General features: G+C 41.9%; 2 protein-coding genes across 2 annotated transcripts in view; one reads left to right on the forward strand and one right to left on the reverse strand.

Annotated features, from left to right (window-relative positions):
• The window catches only part of LOC150090365 (uncharacterized), a 314,634-nt gene that overhangs the window by 247,407 nt on the left and 55,025 nt on the right, over nt 1-12,202 (forward strand). The gene's annotated exons all lie outside the window — the stretch shown is intronic.
• LOC150090366 (uncharacterized) overlaps nt 1-12,202 on the reverse strand; it is a 331,637-nt gene that overhangs the window by 203,732 nt on the left and 115,703 nt on the right. The window lies entirely within an intron of this gene.

Here is a 12,202-nt window from a genome sequence, read left to right on the forward strand (position 1 = left end):
GTGAGACACTAACAGCAACAAAGACAAAGAGTCCATCAAATTCTACTAATACAAAGCCATCCAAGCCACAACAAGACGTTCCAAACTCAGGCACATTATTAAAGGAGAAAGATGTTCATCGTACACAAAATAAACCAACTGAACGAACCATGGAAACCAATGAGAAATTAGACAATGATGATGCTGTTCTCATGCTTCATGCTGATGATGAGATGGATATTACTCGCCCAGTCTTTTCAAAACGAGAGAAATATAAACAGGATCGAGGGAAAAACAAACAATCAGACCAATCCATCTAACCTAAACCCAAGTAATGCAGAAAATTATTCAATGGAATTGTAGAGGACTAAGAAGTAATCTTGACGAATTAAAATACCTAATGCACCAGCATGATCCTGCATGTATTTGTCTACAGGAAACTTATTTATCATCAAATTATAGCCCACACTTCTCACGGTATACACTATATAGACGTGACAGATGTTCCGATTCTCCAGCAAGAGGAGGAGTAGCAATATTAGTTCGTAGTAATGTACCATCGAAACCCGTTCAGCTTTCCACTAATCTAGAAGCAATAGCCGTTCGTATTGTTCTTGGGATTAATCTCACTCTTGTCTCCATTTATATTCCACCAAACGTTTCATGTTCCATTGCAGAACTTGATAATTTACATAATCAACTACCCCAACCTGTATGCTTTCTAGGTGATCTGAATGCTCATCATCCTTTGTGGGGTTCCCCGATCATGGATCGTAGAGGGAGGATGATCGAAACTCTACTTGATAACCATCACTTAACACTACTGAATACTGGTGTGCATACTTATATCCACTTGCCTACAGGTTCTAGCTCTGCTCTGGATCTGTCCATATGTTCCTCGTCCATTTATCCTAGCTTTGATTGGACAGTATTAACTGACCTTCACAACAGCGATCACTTTCCTATAATTTGTGAAATACAGACGGATACAAACTATACATCTAACCAAACAATTACGGGGAATTTTCACAGAGCTAACTGGGAAAAGTTTTCGAAAACAGTGCAATTTGATAACCATTTGATTCTTTCTGCATCTATTAATAATGCCACTAGACATATAGTAGAACAATTACTTGGAGCTGCTACCAGCGCAATACCGAAAGTTAACCTTACGAAACAAAGGTATAATAATTGGTGGACAAGGGACTGCTATCTTGCCAAAAGGAAACAAAACAAAGCTTGGAACACTTTTCGCCGAAATGCTACAATGGAGAACCTTATAAACTATAAACGGCTGAAAGCTGAAGCACGCCGAATTCGTCGAAAAGCTAAACAGGATGCGTGGATTCGATTCAGTTCTACCATCTGCAGAAACACTGACCCCAGAATAATTTGGAGAAAGATCCGTATCCTCAGTGGAAAGTGTCAACAAACCAAAGCCCCAATCTTGTCCTGGAAAGGAATAGATATTTCTTCTCCAACTGATATTGCAGAGGCTTTAGCACAAACATTTGCAGTCACTTCATCATCTCAATCTTATGAAGACTCATTTAGACGCAAAAAAATTTCCATGGAAAAATATAAAATTAACTTTGTTACAAAACAATCTCATTCTTATAACCTTCCTTTCACTATGAATGAACTCAACGAAGCTCTCCAGAATTCTAGAAATAGTTCTGCTGGACCAGATGGCATTTTCTATATAATGCTTTGCCACCTCAACTCAAACTCAAAATCTATACTACTGAAATTTTACAATAGAATCTTTGAGGAGAATGTTTACCCTGATACATGGCATCTGTCAGTTGTGGTAGCCATAGCAAAAGCCGGGAAAGATGCTTCCTCTCCCAATAGTTATCGTCCTATATCTTTGACCAGCTGTTTAGGAAAGATAATGGAAAAGATGGTACACAAGAGACTTGTCTGGATTGTTGAAGATCAAGATGCTATATCATGCCATCAATTTGGTTTCCGCCATAATAGATCTACAACTGATGTCCACGTCAAGGTCGAAGCTCAGATTCGAAATGCTTTTCTTAAAAAACAGCACATGGTAATGATAACTTTCGATATTACCAAAGCATTCGATACAACCTGGAGATATGGAATCCTCCAAGACTTATACAAACTTGGACTTAGAGGTAACCTGCCTAGATTCATTCAGAATTTTCTTCACCTCAGGACCTTTCAAGTAAGATTCCAGAATGAGCTGTCCAAAATTCACACACAAGAAGAAGGAGTACCTCAGGGATCGATTTTAAGTGCCACACTCTTTGCATTACGTACCAGTAGCATTATAAGAGACATCCCATCCACGATAGAAGTTTATATGTATGCAGACGATCTTGCTATTTCCTGTCAATCATCGAACATGGCTACCATCGAAAGACAACTACAGATAGCAATAAACAAAATTGAAACTTGGACAGAAAGCAACGGCTATCAATTGACTGAGGGAAAAACAGCAGCAATACACTTCTGTAAATTACGATCGCTTCGTCCGGAACCTGTATTAAAACTGAAAGGCAGAGAAATACCGATGACAGACTCCATAAGATTATTGGGTCTGAATTTAGACACCAAATTAAATTTTCGTAAACATGTGACCTATCTACGAACTACGTGCCTCCAGAAACTAAGCATCCTTCGTGCAGTATCCTCAACATCTTGGGGTGCAGACAGACAGTCATTGCTGAATTTGTATCATGCTCTAATCCGGTCACGATTAGACTATGGAGCTATAGTTTATGCATCAGCTAAAAACAGCATCTTACGGTCTGTGAACACCATTCAACACAGTGCCCTTTGATCAGCACTAGGCACCTACAGAACCTCGCCTGTACAAAGCTTGTATATAGAAGCACACGACCCACCGCTTTATCTTAGAAGACAATGCCTACTCTGCCAATACGCTGTCAAAATTAGAAGCTTTCCAACTCACCCCTGTTGGGTATACCTCAACCAACCTTTATGGCCAACACTTTATGAATCCAAGCCTAATGAACCCAGACCTGCTGGGATTCGTCTTCAAGAAGTAATCAAAAAGTGGAAACTCGATCTCAATAAAATTGCGGAAAGTGAAAATATGCCTTTACCTCCATGGCATAGACATCATATAAACATTGATCTCTATTTCACTCAGTGGCCAAAAAATACCATTCCACTATGTAATATCCGACAGTTGCATGCCAACTATACTTCGCAACACAGTGGGAAATTCATAATCTATACGGATGGATCTAAGACCCAATCACAAGTAGGTGCAGCAGCCGTGTTCCCTTCGCATGTAATTTCAAAATCCCTTCCAGTTGAGTGCAGCATTCTATCTGCAGAACTCTATTCTATACAGCTTGCATTAAGTGAAATATGTCAACAGTCGTCCCTCTCTGTCTTAATATATTCGGATTCACTCAGTGCTATTTCAGCCATACACGGTAAACGACATTCTCGTCATCCTCTCCTACAAGAAATTGACTTTCTAATCAACCTCTGTCAAAAGAAACAATCTGAAATAACTCTTTGCTGGATCCCAGGACACTGCGGAATAGAAGGCAATGAAAAAGCAGACATTGCAGCTAAGTCAGCATCAGAACTGCCAAATAGAACAATGATAGTACCACACACTGATTTTAGTCCAATCATTATTAGAGAAAGTGAAAATGAATGGGCTCAAATATGGAAAAATGAAATCAACAATAAACTGCAGGAAATAAAACCTAATCCAGAAATATGGAACTCCAGCATCAGAGAGAGTCGCAGAGAAGAAGTAATACTTGCCAGACTGAGAATTGGCCATACTCATCTTATTCATTTTCATCTATTGGCAAACAAAAATCCCCCACGCTGTGTCCAATGCCAAGTTCAGCTTTCCGTAAAACACATTCTTTTGGTATGCCCTCGATTCAGAAATTCCAGATTCCTTTGTTTTCAGAGTTCATGCAATAACCAGAATCCAGTTACCCTTCAACAGATCTTAGACAATTCTGCGAATATAGATGAATTACTTAATTTTATTCGGCAAATCAGATTTGATAAACAAATCTAATGTTTGATTTCCATCAAAAACTTGGAAAGACACATCTTGGCCATTGATGCCCTTGTGTCTTTAAACCCTTAATCAACAACAACAACAACAGCTGCATAAGAAAGGAGATAAATCAGAAATTGGAAATTATAGACCAATTAGCTTGTTATCCCATATCTACCAGTTGTTCACAAGGGTCATTACTAACAGATTAGAAAGAATACTTGATGAGAATCAACCGAAAGAGCAAGCTGACTTTAGGACAGGATTCTCAACTATGGATTATCTTCACGTAATATCACAGCTAATGGAGAAAGCAAATGAATATAAAACACCATTATGCCTGGCATTTGTGGATTATGAAAAGGCATTTGACTCCATACAGCATAAGGCAATGTTTCGGGCACTGGAAAGACAAGGTATAGATACTCCATATATTATGAAAGGAGTTCGACAAGGAGACACAATATCTCCAAAGCTGTTTACTGCTGCCCTTGAGGAAGCTTTCAGAAGATTAGACTGGTCGCAGAAAGGAGTCAATGTGAATGGAGAGTACTTAAACCATTTGCAGATGACATTGTGATCATAAGCCACGATCCCAAAGAATTAGAGGAAAATCTTAATCAGTTATGCACAGTTAGTAAGGATTTTGGACTAAAGATGAATATGGCTAAAACAAAAGTAATGATGAACAAGTATGTCACGGAAAGGGAAATAATGATTGAAGGAGCAGTAATTGAAAAGGTGGAGTCATATACTTATCTGGGACAAGTTATTAGCTGTAATAATGATAAATGGCTGGAAGTCAAGAGAAGAATAAATTTTGGATGGATAGCATTCAGGAAATATAGTCACATACTGAAGAGCAATATCCCAGTTTGTCTGAAACGTAAAATAATGAACCAATGTATACTCCCCACCATGACTTATGGAAGTGAAACTTGGGCACTCACCAAAAGAATGGAAGAGAAGTTAAGAACTACACAGCGAAGAATGGAACGAATTATATTGGGAATCAGACTGTTAGATAAGAAGAGAAACACATGGATTAGGCAGCAAACTCAAGTAAAGGACATTCTTATCAAAACTAAAGAACTAAAATGGTCTTGGGCAGGACACATAGCTCGAAGACATGATGACAGATGGACTAAGAAAATAACAGAATGGTACCCAAGAAGAGCTAGAAGAAAACCTGGAAGACAAAGGCGGAGATGGATAGATGAAATTCATGAGTTTTTGAGTAGTAAATGGATGGCCAGTGCTCAAAACAGAAGGAACTGGAAAGTTGCTGGAGAGGCCTTCATCCTGCAGTGGATCGAAAATGGCTGATGATGATGATGATGATATTATCATATAACATTGTATGATTATATCAACTTTTAATCCTTAAGGTTATCTTCCTGGCAGGATCTAGAGTTAAATTTAGTTACTATAGTGAGTAACTGTGTTAGAGTTACTTCTTGTAACTCTGACACAGTCTATATAATTATTATTCCCATGTGGAACCTCCAGCAGACCATGTAATTCCCCTCTACCTCCTAGGCCACTGAACATCTGAATAGAAGAAATGCAAGAATCAATTCCACCTCTGCTTAAGTCAATCTTTAAAGTATTAGTCTGTGTTTTTTTATATAATCAGAAAATGACATGGTGATTTTCCATGAAATTTTCTCTCTCTAAATAACCACTATTATACCACATGAGGTTTTAAAAGTTAGTTTATTTAGCCTTATTAACTAAATGTACTATACAATTTTATATTCTGGAATATAAAAATTTTTTGTAAGAATTTTACATTATGGAAAAATTCATAATGGAAATCAAAAACAAAGGCAGCCACCTTTCCTGGATATCTTACTTACCAGAAAACTCATAGAAATGTAAATGTAAAGAAGAAACCAACAGTTACAGGCATCCCCCTAAATTATAAATCATGTCATCCCCACCATACAAAAATCTGAGTACTGAAATCATTTATTTTAATATTCCACTGAATTTTCCAGCGAGAAAACATTTAATAAGAATTAGAAGCAATTACTAAATAATGAATTCCAGATCCATATCATAAAGACGACAATAGAATCAAGGCTTTCAACCAACCAGAACCAAAACCTACAAAAAGACCATGCACCTGCATACCATATATATCTAACAGTGGAAAAATAACAAGAGAAGTAAGAAAATATGGAGTCAGTACATTTTCAAAGGATCATCTGTGAAACAGATAATAAAACATCCAGCCAACAGTAGAGTACTAATTTATAAAATAGATTGTAATTGTGGAGGTACCTACACGGAAATCTTATAGATGCTTCAGTTCCAGACTAAAGAATATAAAAAAAGAAATCTAATACGAGAGAATAAACAAATCAGACACTGCTTTCTATGTATTCCAGTGTTGAGATATTTGGCAGTTTTACAACCGTACAGCCCTTTCAACTGATCAGTGGTATAATAGAAGAAAATTTAAAGAATCATTCTTTATAAAAATGTTCAGGGCCAACACTATAAACAGAAAACAAGGTATTGAATTCAATCAACACTTTTTCATCATCTTTAACAAGATAGTAGAAGACCTCAAAAAACAAAAATGACAACCAACCCCTTCCTCTTCCCATAACCACCAGCATCACCACAACCCAGGAAGCTTTTGAGAGCAAGGCCTTAGCTAACCTCTCCTAAAAATCAACCCTGAGGCACATTTTAACTACAAGAAGCATTGAGCTCTAGGATAATTGGCCTCACAACTGACTATTGGCTAGTTAACATCCAGATCCAGGTGCCAACATAGGTATAAAATGAGCCTTAACAGGTAAGTAACTTTTTTTTAGTTACAAATTATAGATAATTGGATGTTTGTAGTAACACAATTAATAATTAATTGTAACAGTTTTTCTGCCCTTTAGCCCCTCGACGTGGGCACCTGTATGTGGTGAGGGGACCTCCCAGTGACGCTGCTGGACTTCCAGACTAGCATCACTGGGATCCAACGCCCACAGCCTAGGTTCCGGGCTTACATCAATGGAATCCGGCGTGTTTGCCGTGCGCTGCGACCCGTGGAAATTCGGAAAGGGGGATCCTGGTGGTTGAGGGGCCCAGCTTCAATACACCACTTTGGCCCCTGCTTCGACAAGACGGGTGGTCCTGGAAGGCCCGGCTAGGATCAATCGGCTAGTAGGCTCGCCTGCGAGGGTCAACCGTGTCAATGCCACGCCCCTACCCTCATGGTCCGAGGGACAGGATTCACGCTGGCGGCGGTGCGGGTATAGTGTCCGGGTAGCCCTGGCGTCCCACTCCCGAGCGCATTTATTGCATGCCGGGTAGTGGGCGTCCCTTTGGGCTCCGTGGTGGGTGGGGAGCCCGGGCACTGAACAAATAAAAAACCTCTATGAATCCTGAGAAACTTACTCCTTCAGGGGCCCCAACCCGGTCCCTATCTGAAAATTTAGACAGAGAATCAGATAGCATTATTGCTAATAAGAGGCAGCGAACCGAATTACCATCAGGGCCAGTCCCAAGGTTCCTAATCATGCACTCAACCGGTGAAAAACCGATTGGTAAAATGTCGCCCTTTTTCATTCAAAAAGGGTTAGATGGGTTAGTAGGTTCTCCCAAATCAGTTAAGAGGCTCCGTTCTGGAGACCTCTTAATTGAAACAAAAAATGACAAGCAATCCGAACATCTACTCCGAGTAACATCAATCGGAGGAATCCCTATAACAGTGACACCACACAGAACACTCAATTCATCGAGAGGTGTCATTTCGGAGTGGGACCTTCTCGACGTGACCGAGGAGGAAATCTGCTCCGAATTAAAACCACAGGGAGTCATTGCCGTCAAGAGAATCACTGCGCGAAGGGATGGAAAAATTGTTAAAACCAGGAGCGTAATCCTGACTTTTAACACTCCTAAACCTCCTGACGAGATTAAAGCTGGATACATCAACTGTTCAGTGCGTCCATACGTTCCAAACCCTTTACGGTGCTTTAAGTGCCAGAAGTATGGACATTCTCAAATGGCCTGCCGTGGAGTCCTTGCATGCGCTCGATGCGGTGCAAAGGACCACGAAACAACAGCTTGTTCAGCCGCAAAACCCACCTGTATTAACTGTGAGGGCGAACATCCGGCCTACGCACGAGCATGCCAGAGGTGGAAAGAAGAAAAAGAAATTCAACGGCTGAAGGCAGAGCTAAATATATCATACCAGGAGGCAAGGAAATCGGTCAAACCCCTGAATATCAACAGACCTACCTACGCCCAGAAGGTAGCAGGGAGATGTTCCGTCGGAACTCAGACGGACATGACCATTCCTCCAAAGGAGTCTTTCACTCCCATCGCGCGGTATCTCTTAAGTTCACAAAAACCTACACAGAAGGACCAATCAGCTGCCACTCCTATATCGGTACCTCCTAATGCTCCACAAATTACAAAGGTAGTTATGAAAGAAAAGAATAAGAAAGGGGAAGTCCCCCCTAGTACCCAAGAAAAGATGGATGTCGAGCAGAAGGAGGTACCCGAAGAGTCAGTCTTGGAACTCTTTGCGGAGGAGGAAATGGACACGGGACAGCGCCCTTTCTTCCCCAAAAAAGATAAATCCAAGACTGACAAAAGTAAGCCCTCAGCACCTCGGAAGCCGCCTGATGGACCCACCAAGCCAAAATAATGGCTAAATTCCTACAATGGAATTGTCGTGGATTCCGGCGAAATATAGATGACATCAAGGCCCTCCTGCAAAAGCACGAGCCAGTTTGCTTTTGCTTGCAGGAGACATATCTAAAGGCAAATGATGATCCCACCATGCACAACATCACAGTTTTTCGAAAGGATAGAATTGCGGACGGCTCTGTACATGGGGGAGTGGCTATCCTTGTGGGTAACCATACCCCAGTGCAGCCCTTGCTAATTACAACCAGCATAGAGGCTGTTGCAATTCGCCTTTCAGTGGGATTCTTATTAACTGTATGCTCTATTTATTTGCCACCTGGGACTGACATCTCCCAGGCAGACCTTGATGATCTTCTAACGCAGTTGCCTCCCCCTTTATTACTTCTCGGGGATATGAATGGACATAACACCCTGTGGGGTAGTGCTAACATCAACGGAAGGGGACGAGTCATAGAGCGTATGCTCAATGACAATGACCTTTCCCTTCTAAATACTGGAACAAACACCTTTTTCCACATGCCTACCCGTACCTTTTCTGCCATTGATCTCTCTATCTGCTCCCCTTCTCTGCTCCCTTCACTCACTTGGGAAGTGGAGGAGAATCCATACGGAAGTGATCACTTCCCTGTGATAACCTTGTTACACAGTGGGAGACCATGTCTTCCCTCCAGGTTACCATGGTGGAAGTTTGATCAGGCTGACTGGACTGCCTTCCAACATCAGGCAAATTTTGATCTTAGTACAGTCAGTCAAGAGCCTATCAATGATGCAGTTAAGTACATCACAGAAAATATTGTCTAAGCAGCTGCGAATACTGTTCCAAAAACATCTGCCCGGTTTCCACCATTTCCCAAACCCTGGTGGAATTCACAATGCACAGCAGCAAAAAAGGCTCAAAACAAAGCGTGGGGGATATTCCGCCGATATCCTACCACGACCAACCTTATAGCCTTTAAACGTGCACGAGCCAAAGCACGCTACATCCGTCGTCAGAGTCAAAAGGAATCGTGGATCCGTTTTACATCATCTATTAACCAGTCTACCAACTCTAAGGTAGTCTGGGATAAAATCCGGAAAATGAAGGGAAAATACACAGCGCACCCCTCATCGGTCCTTGAATATAATGGATGTACTATTGCAGACTTTACTGCAATAGCGAATGCTCTTGGGGAAACTTTTTCTAACATCTCCGCAACATCATCTTACTCCCCAGAGTTTCTGGTCCTAAAGCGCAACGCTGAAAAACAGGCCCTTAAATTCACATCGAAGGGATCCCACCCATACAATGGGCCATTTAATATCCATGAGCTGAAAACAGCACTCGCCCGTACAAAGGCTACCGCTGTTGGACCAGACAACATCCATTATGAAATGATCAAACATCTTTCACCAGAATCCATGGACCGTCTGCTCCTCCTGTACAACAGAATCTTCCTCGAGGAGCACTTTCCGGAAACCTGGCGCAAGGCAACTATTCTTGCTTTTGCTAAGCCAGGAAAGGATCCTAAATATCCAAAAAACTATCGTCCTATTGCTCTGACCAGCTGTATGTGCAAAATATTGGAGAGAATGGTCAATGCTCGGCTCTTATGGTATTTAGAATCGAATGACCTTCTCTCCCGCTTTCAGTGCGGCTTCCGAAGAAATAGGTCCACGTTGGACCACTTAGTTAGACTGGAAACATCTATCCGAGATGCTTTCCTAAAAAGAGAACATTTGGTGTCGGTGTTCTTTGACATGGAAAAAGCGTACGACACAACTTGGAGATTTGGTATTTTAAGAGACCTATACAATCTCGGTCTGAGAGGCCACCTTCCCAATTTTATTAAAAATTTTTTATCCTGCCATTATTTCCAAGTTCGTGTAGAATCCTCCCTTTCGCAGCCTTTTTGCCAAGAGGAGGGGGTACCACAAGGATCTGTCTTAAGTGTTACGCTTTTTGCCATTAAAATAAATTCCATTTCAGAACAACTTCCTCCAACTGTAAACAGTGCACTCTATGTCGATGACTTCAGCATATTCTCTCAATCATGCAATATGAGGGTTATTGAGAGACAACTGCAACAAGCTATTGACCGTGTTAACATCTGGGCCACGGCCAGTGGTTTCAGGTTCTCACCGGAGAAGACCGTTTGCGTCCATTTTTGTCGCAAACGTAACCTCCACCCTGAGCCTGAATTACGACTTGGACAAAGCACCATCCCAGTCGTATCAGAGGCAAAATTCCTGGGACTCATTTTTGACAAAAAGTTGACATTTGTTCAACACATTCGTCAGCTACGTACGAAGTGTACGAGAGGGCTTAACATCCTCCGCTCTCTCTCTTCTACCTCTTGGGGTGCAGACCGATGCACTCTACTACGTCTGTACCGTGCACTTGTACGCTCAAAATTAGATTATGGGTCTCAGGTGTATGCATCTGCCAGAAATAGCGCTGTTCGTTGGCTTGACCCCATCCATCACCAAGCCATTCGTATCGCTACTAGTGCATTCCGAACATCACCTGTCCAAAGTCTGTATGTCGAAGCAAATGAACCATCGTTGTCGCTTCGACGAATGCAGTTGTCTCTACAATATGCCTTCAAGCTGAAGTCCCTGCCGGACCATCCCACGTGGACATCCGTTTTCGAGCCACGATGGGAAAATCTTTATAACACACGGCGGACCGCCAATCGCCCATTCGGCATTCGTGTTCAAGAGCTACTCAATGAGCTTAACATCTCGGTAGACAAGGTCGCTCGATCACCAAAGGAGCCCCTTCCACCCTGGCATGCACAAACACCAGCATGTGACTTCTCGCTCAAACTTGCGACGAAGTCTAATACTCCAGCCTCTGTCTACCTTCAGCTCTATTCACAACACCGTGCAGAACATTCTGACTTCTTGCCAGTTTACACAGACGGCTCGAAGTCAGAATCGTATGTGGGATCTGCTGCTGTCTTTCCAAATAATACCGTATCAGAGCAGATACCCCTTGACTGCAGCATTTACACTGCAGAGCTGCATGCCATAGAGTTAGCTCTAGATCACATAAGAAAACACCGTTACCAACGGAGTATTATATATGCCGACTCAATGAGTGCACTACAGGCTTTATCAGCGATGTCACACACTAATCATCCAACCCTGTCCCGAATCCAGCAGATAATATACAGCCTCTTTGTAAGTGGATTCGATATCCGATTCTGCTGGATCCCCAGTCACATCGGGATTAGAGGAAATGATTTGGCTGACACTGCAGCCAAATCGGCAGCCCTGACGGATAATCTTGACCTGTTAGTCCCCTATACAGACTACAGGCAAGTGATCCGTAGTAACCTACAATCTCAGTGGCAAGATTCGTGGCATCGACTGATTACTACAAACAAACTATGTCGAATTAAGCCTATGATCCATCCATGGCGGTCCAGCTTACGCAGGGATCGCAAAGAGGAAGTTGTTCTTGCTCGGCTCCACATAGGGCACTGTCATCTAACACACTCCTTTTTGCTGAGGGCTGATGACCCTCCTATGTGCGAGCAGTGCGACACCATT

Source organism: Mastigoproctus giganteus, chromosome 2, assembly GCF_048544385.1.
Source record: "Mastigoproctus giganteus isolate SK-2022 chromosome 2, ASM4854438v1, whole genome shotgun sequence".
In the NCBI taxonomy this organism is placed as follows: domain Eukaryota; kingdom Metazoa; phylum Arthropoda; class Arachnida; order Uropygi; family Thelyphonidae; genus Mastigoproctus; species Mastigoproctus giganteus.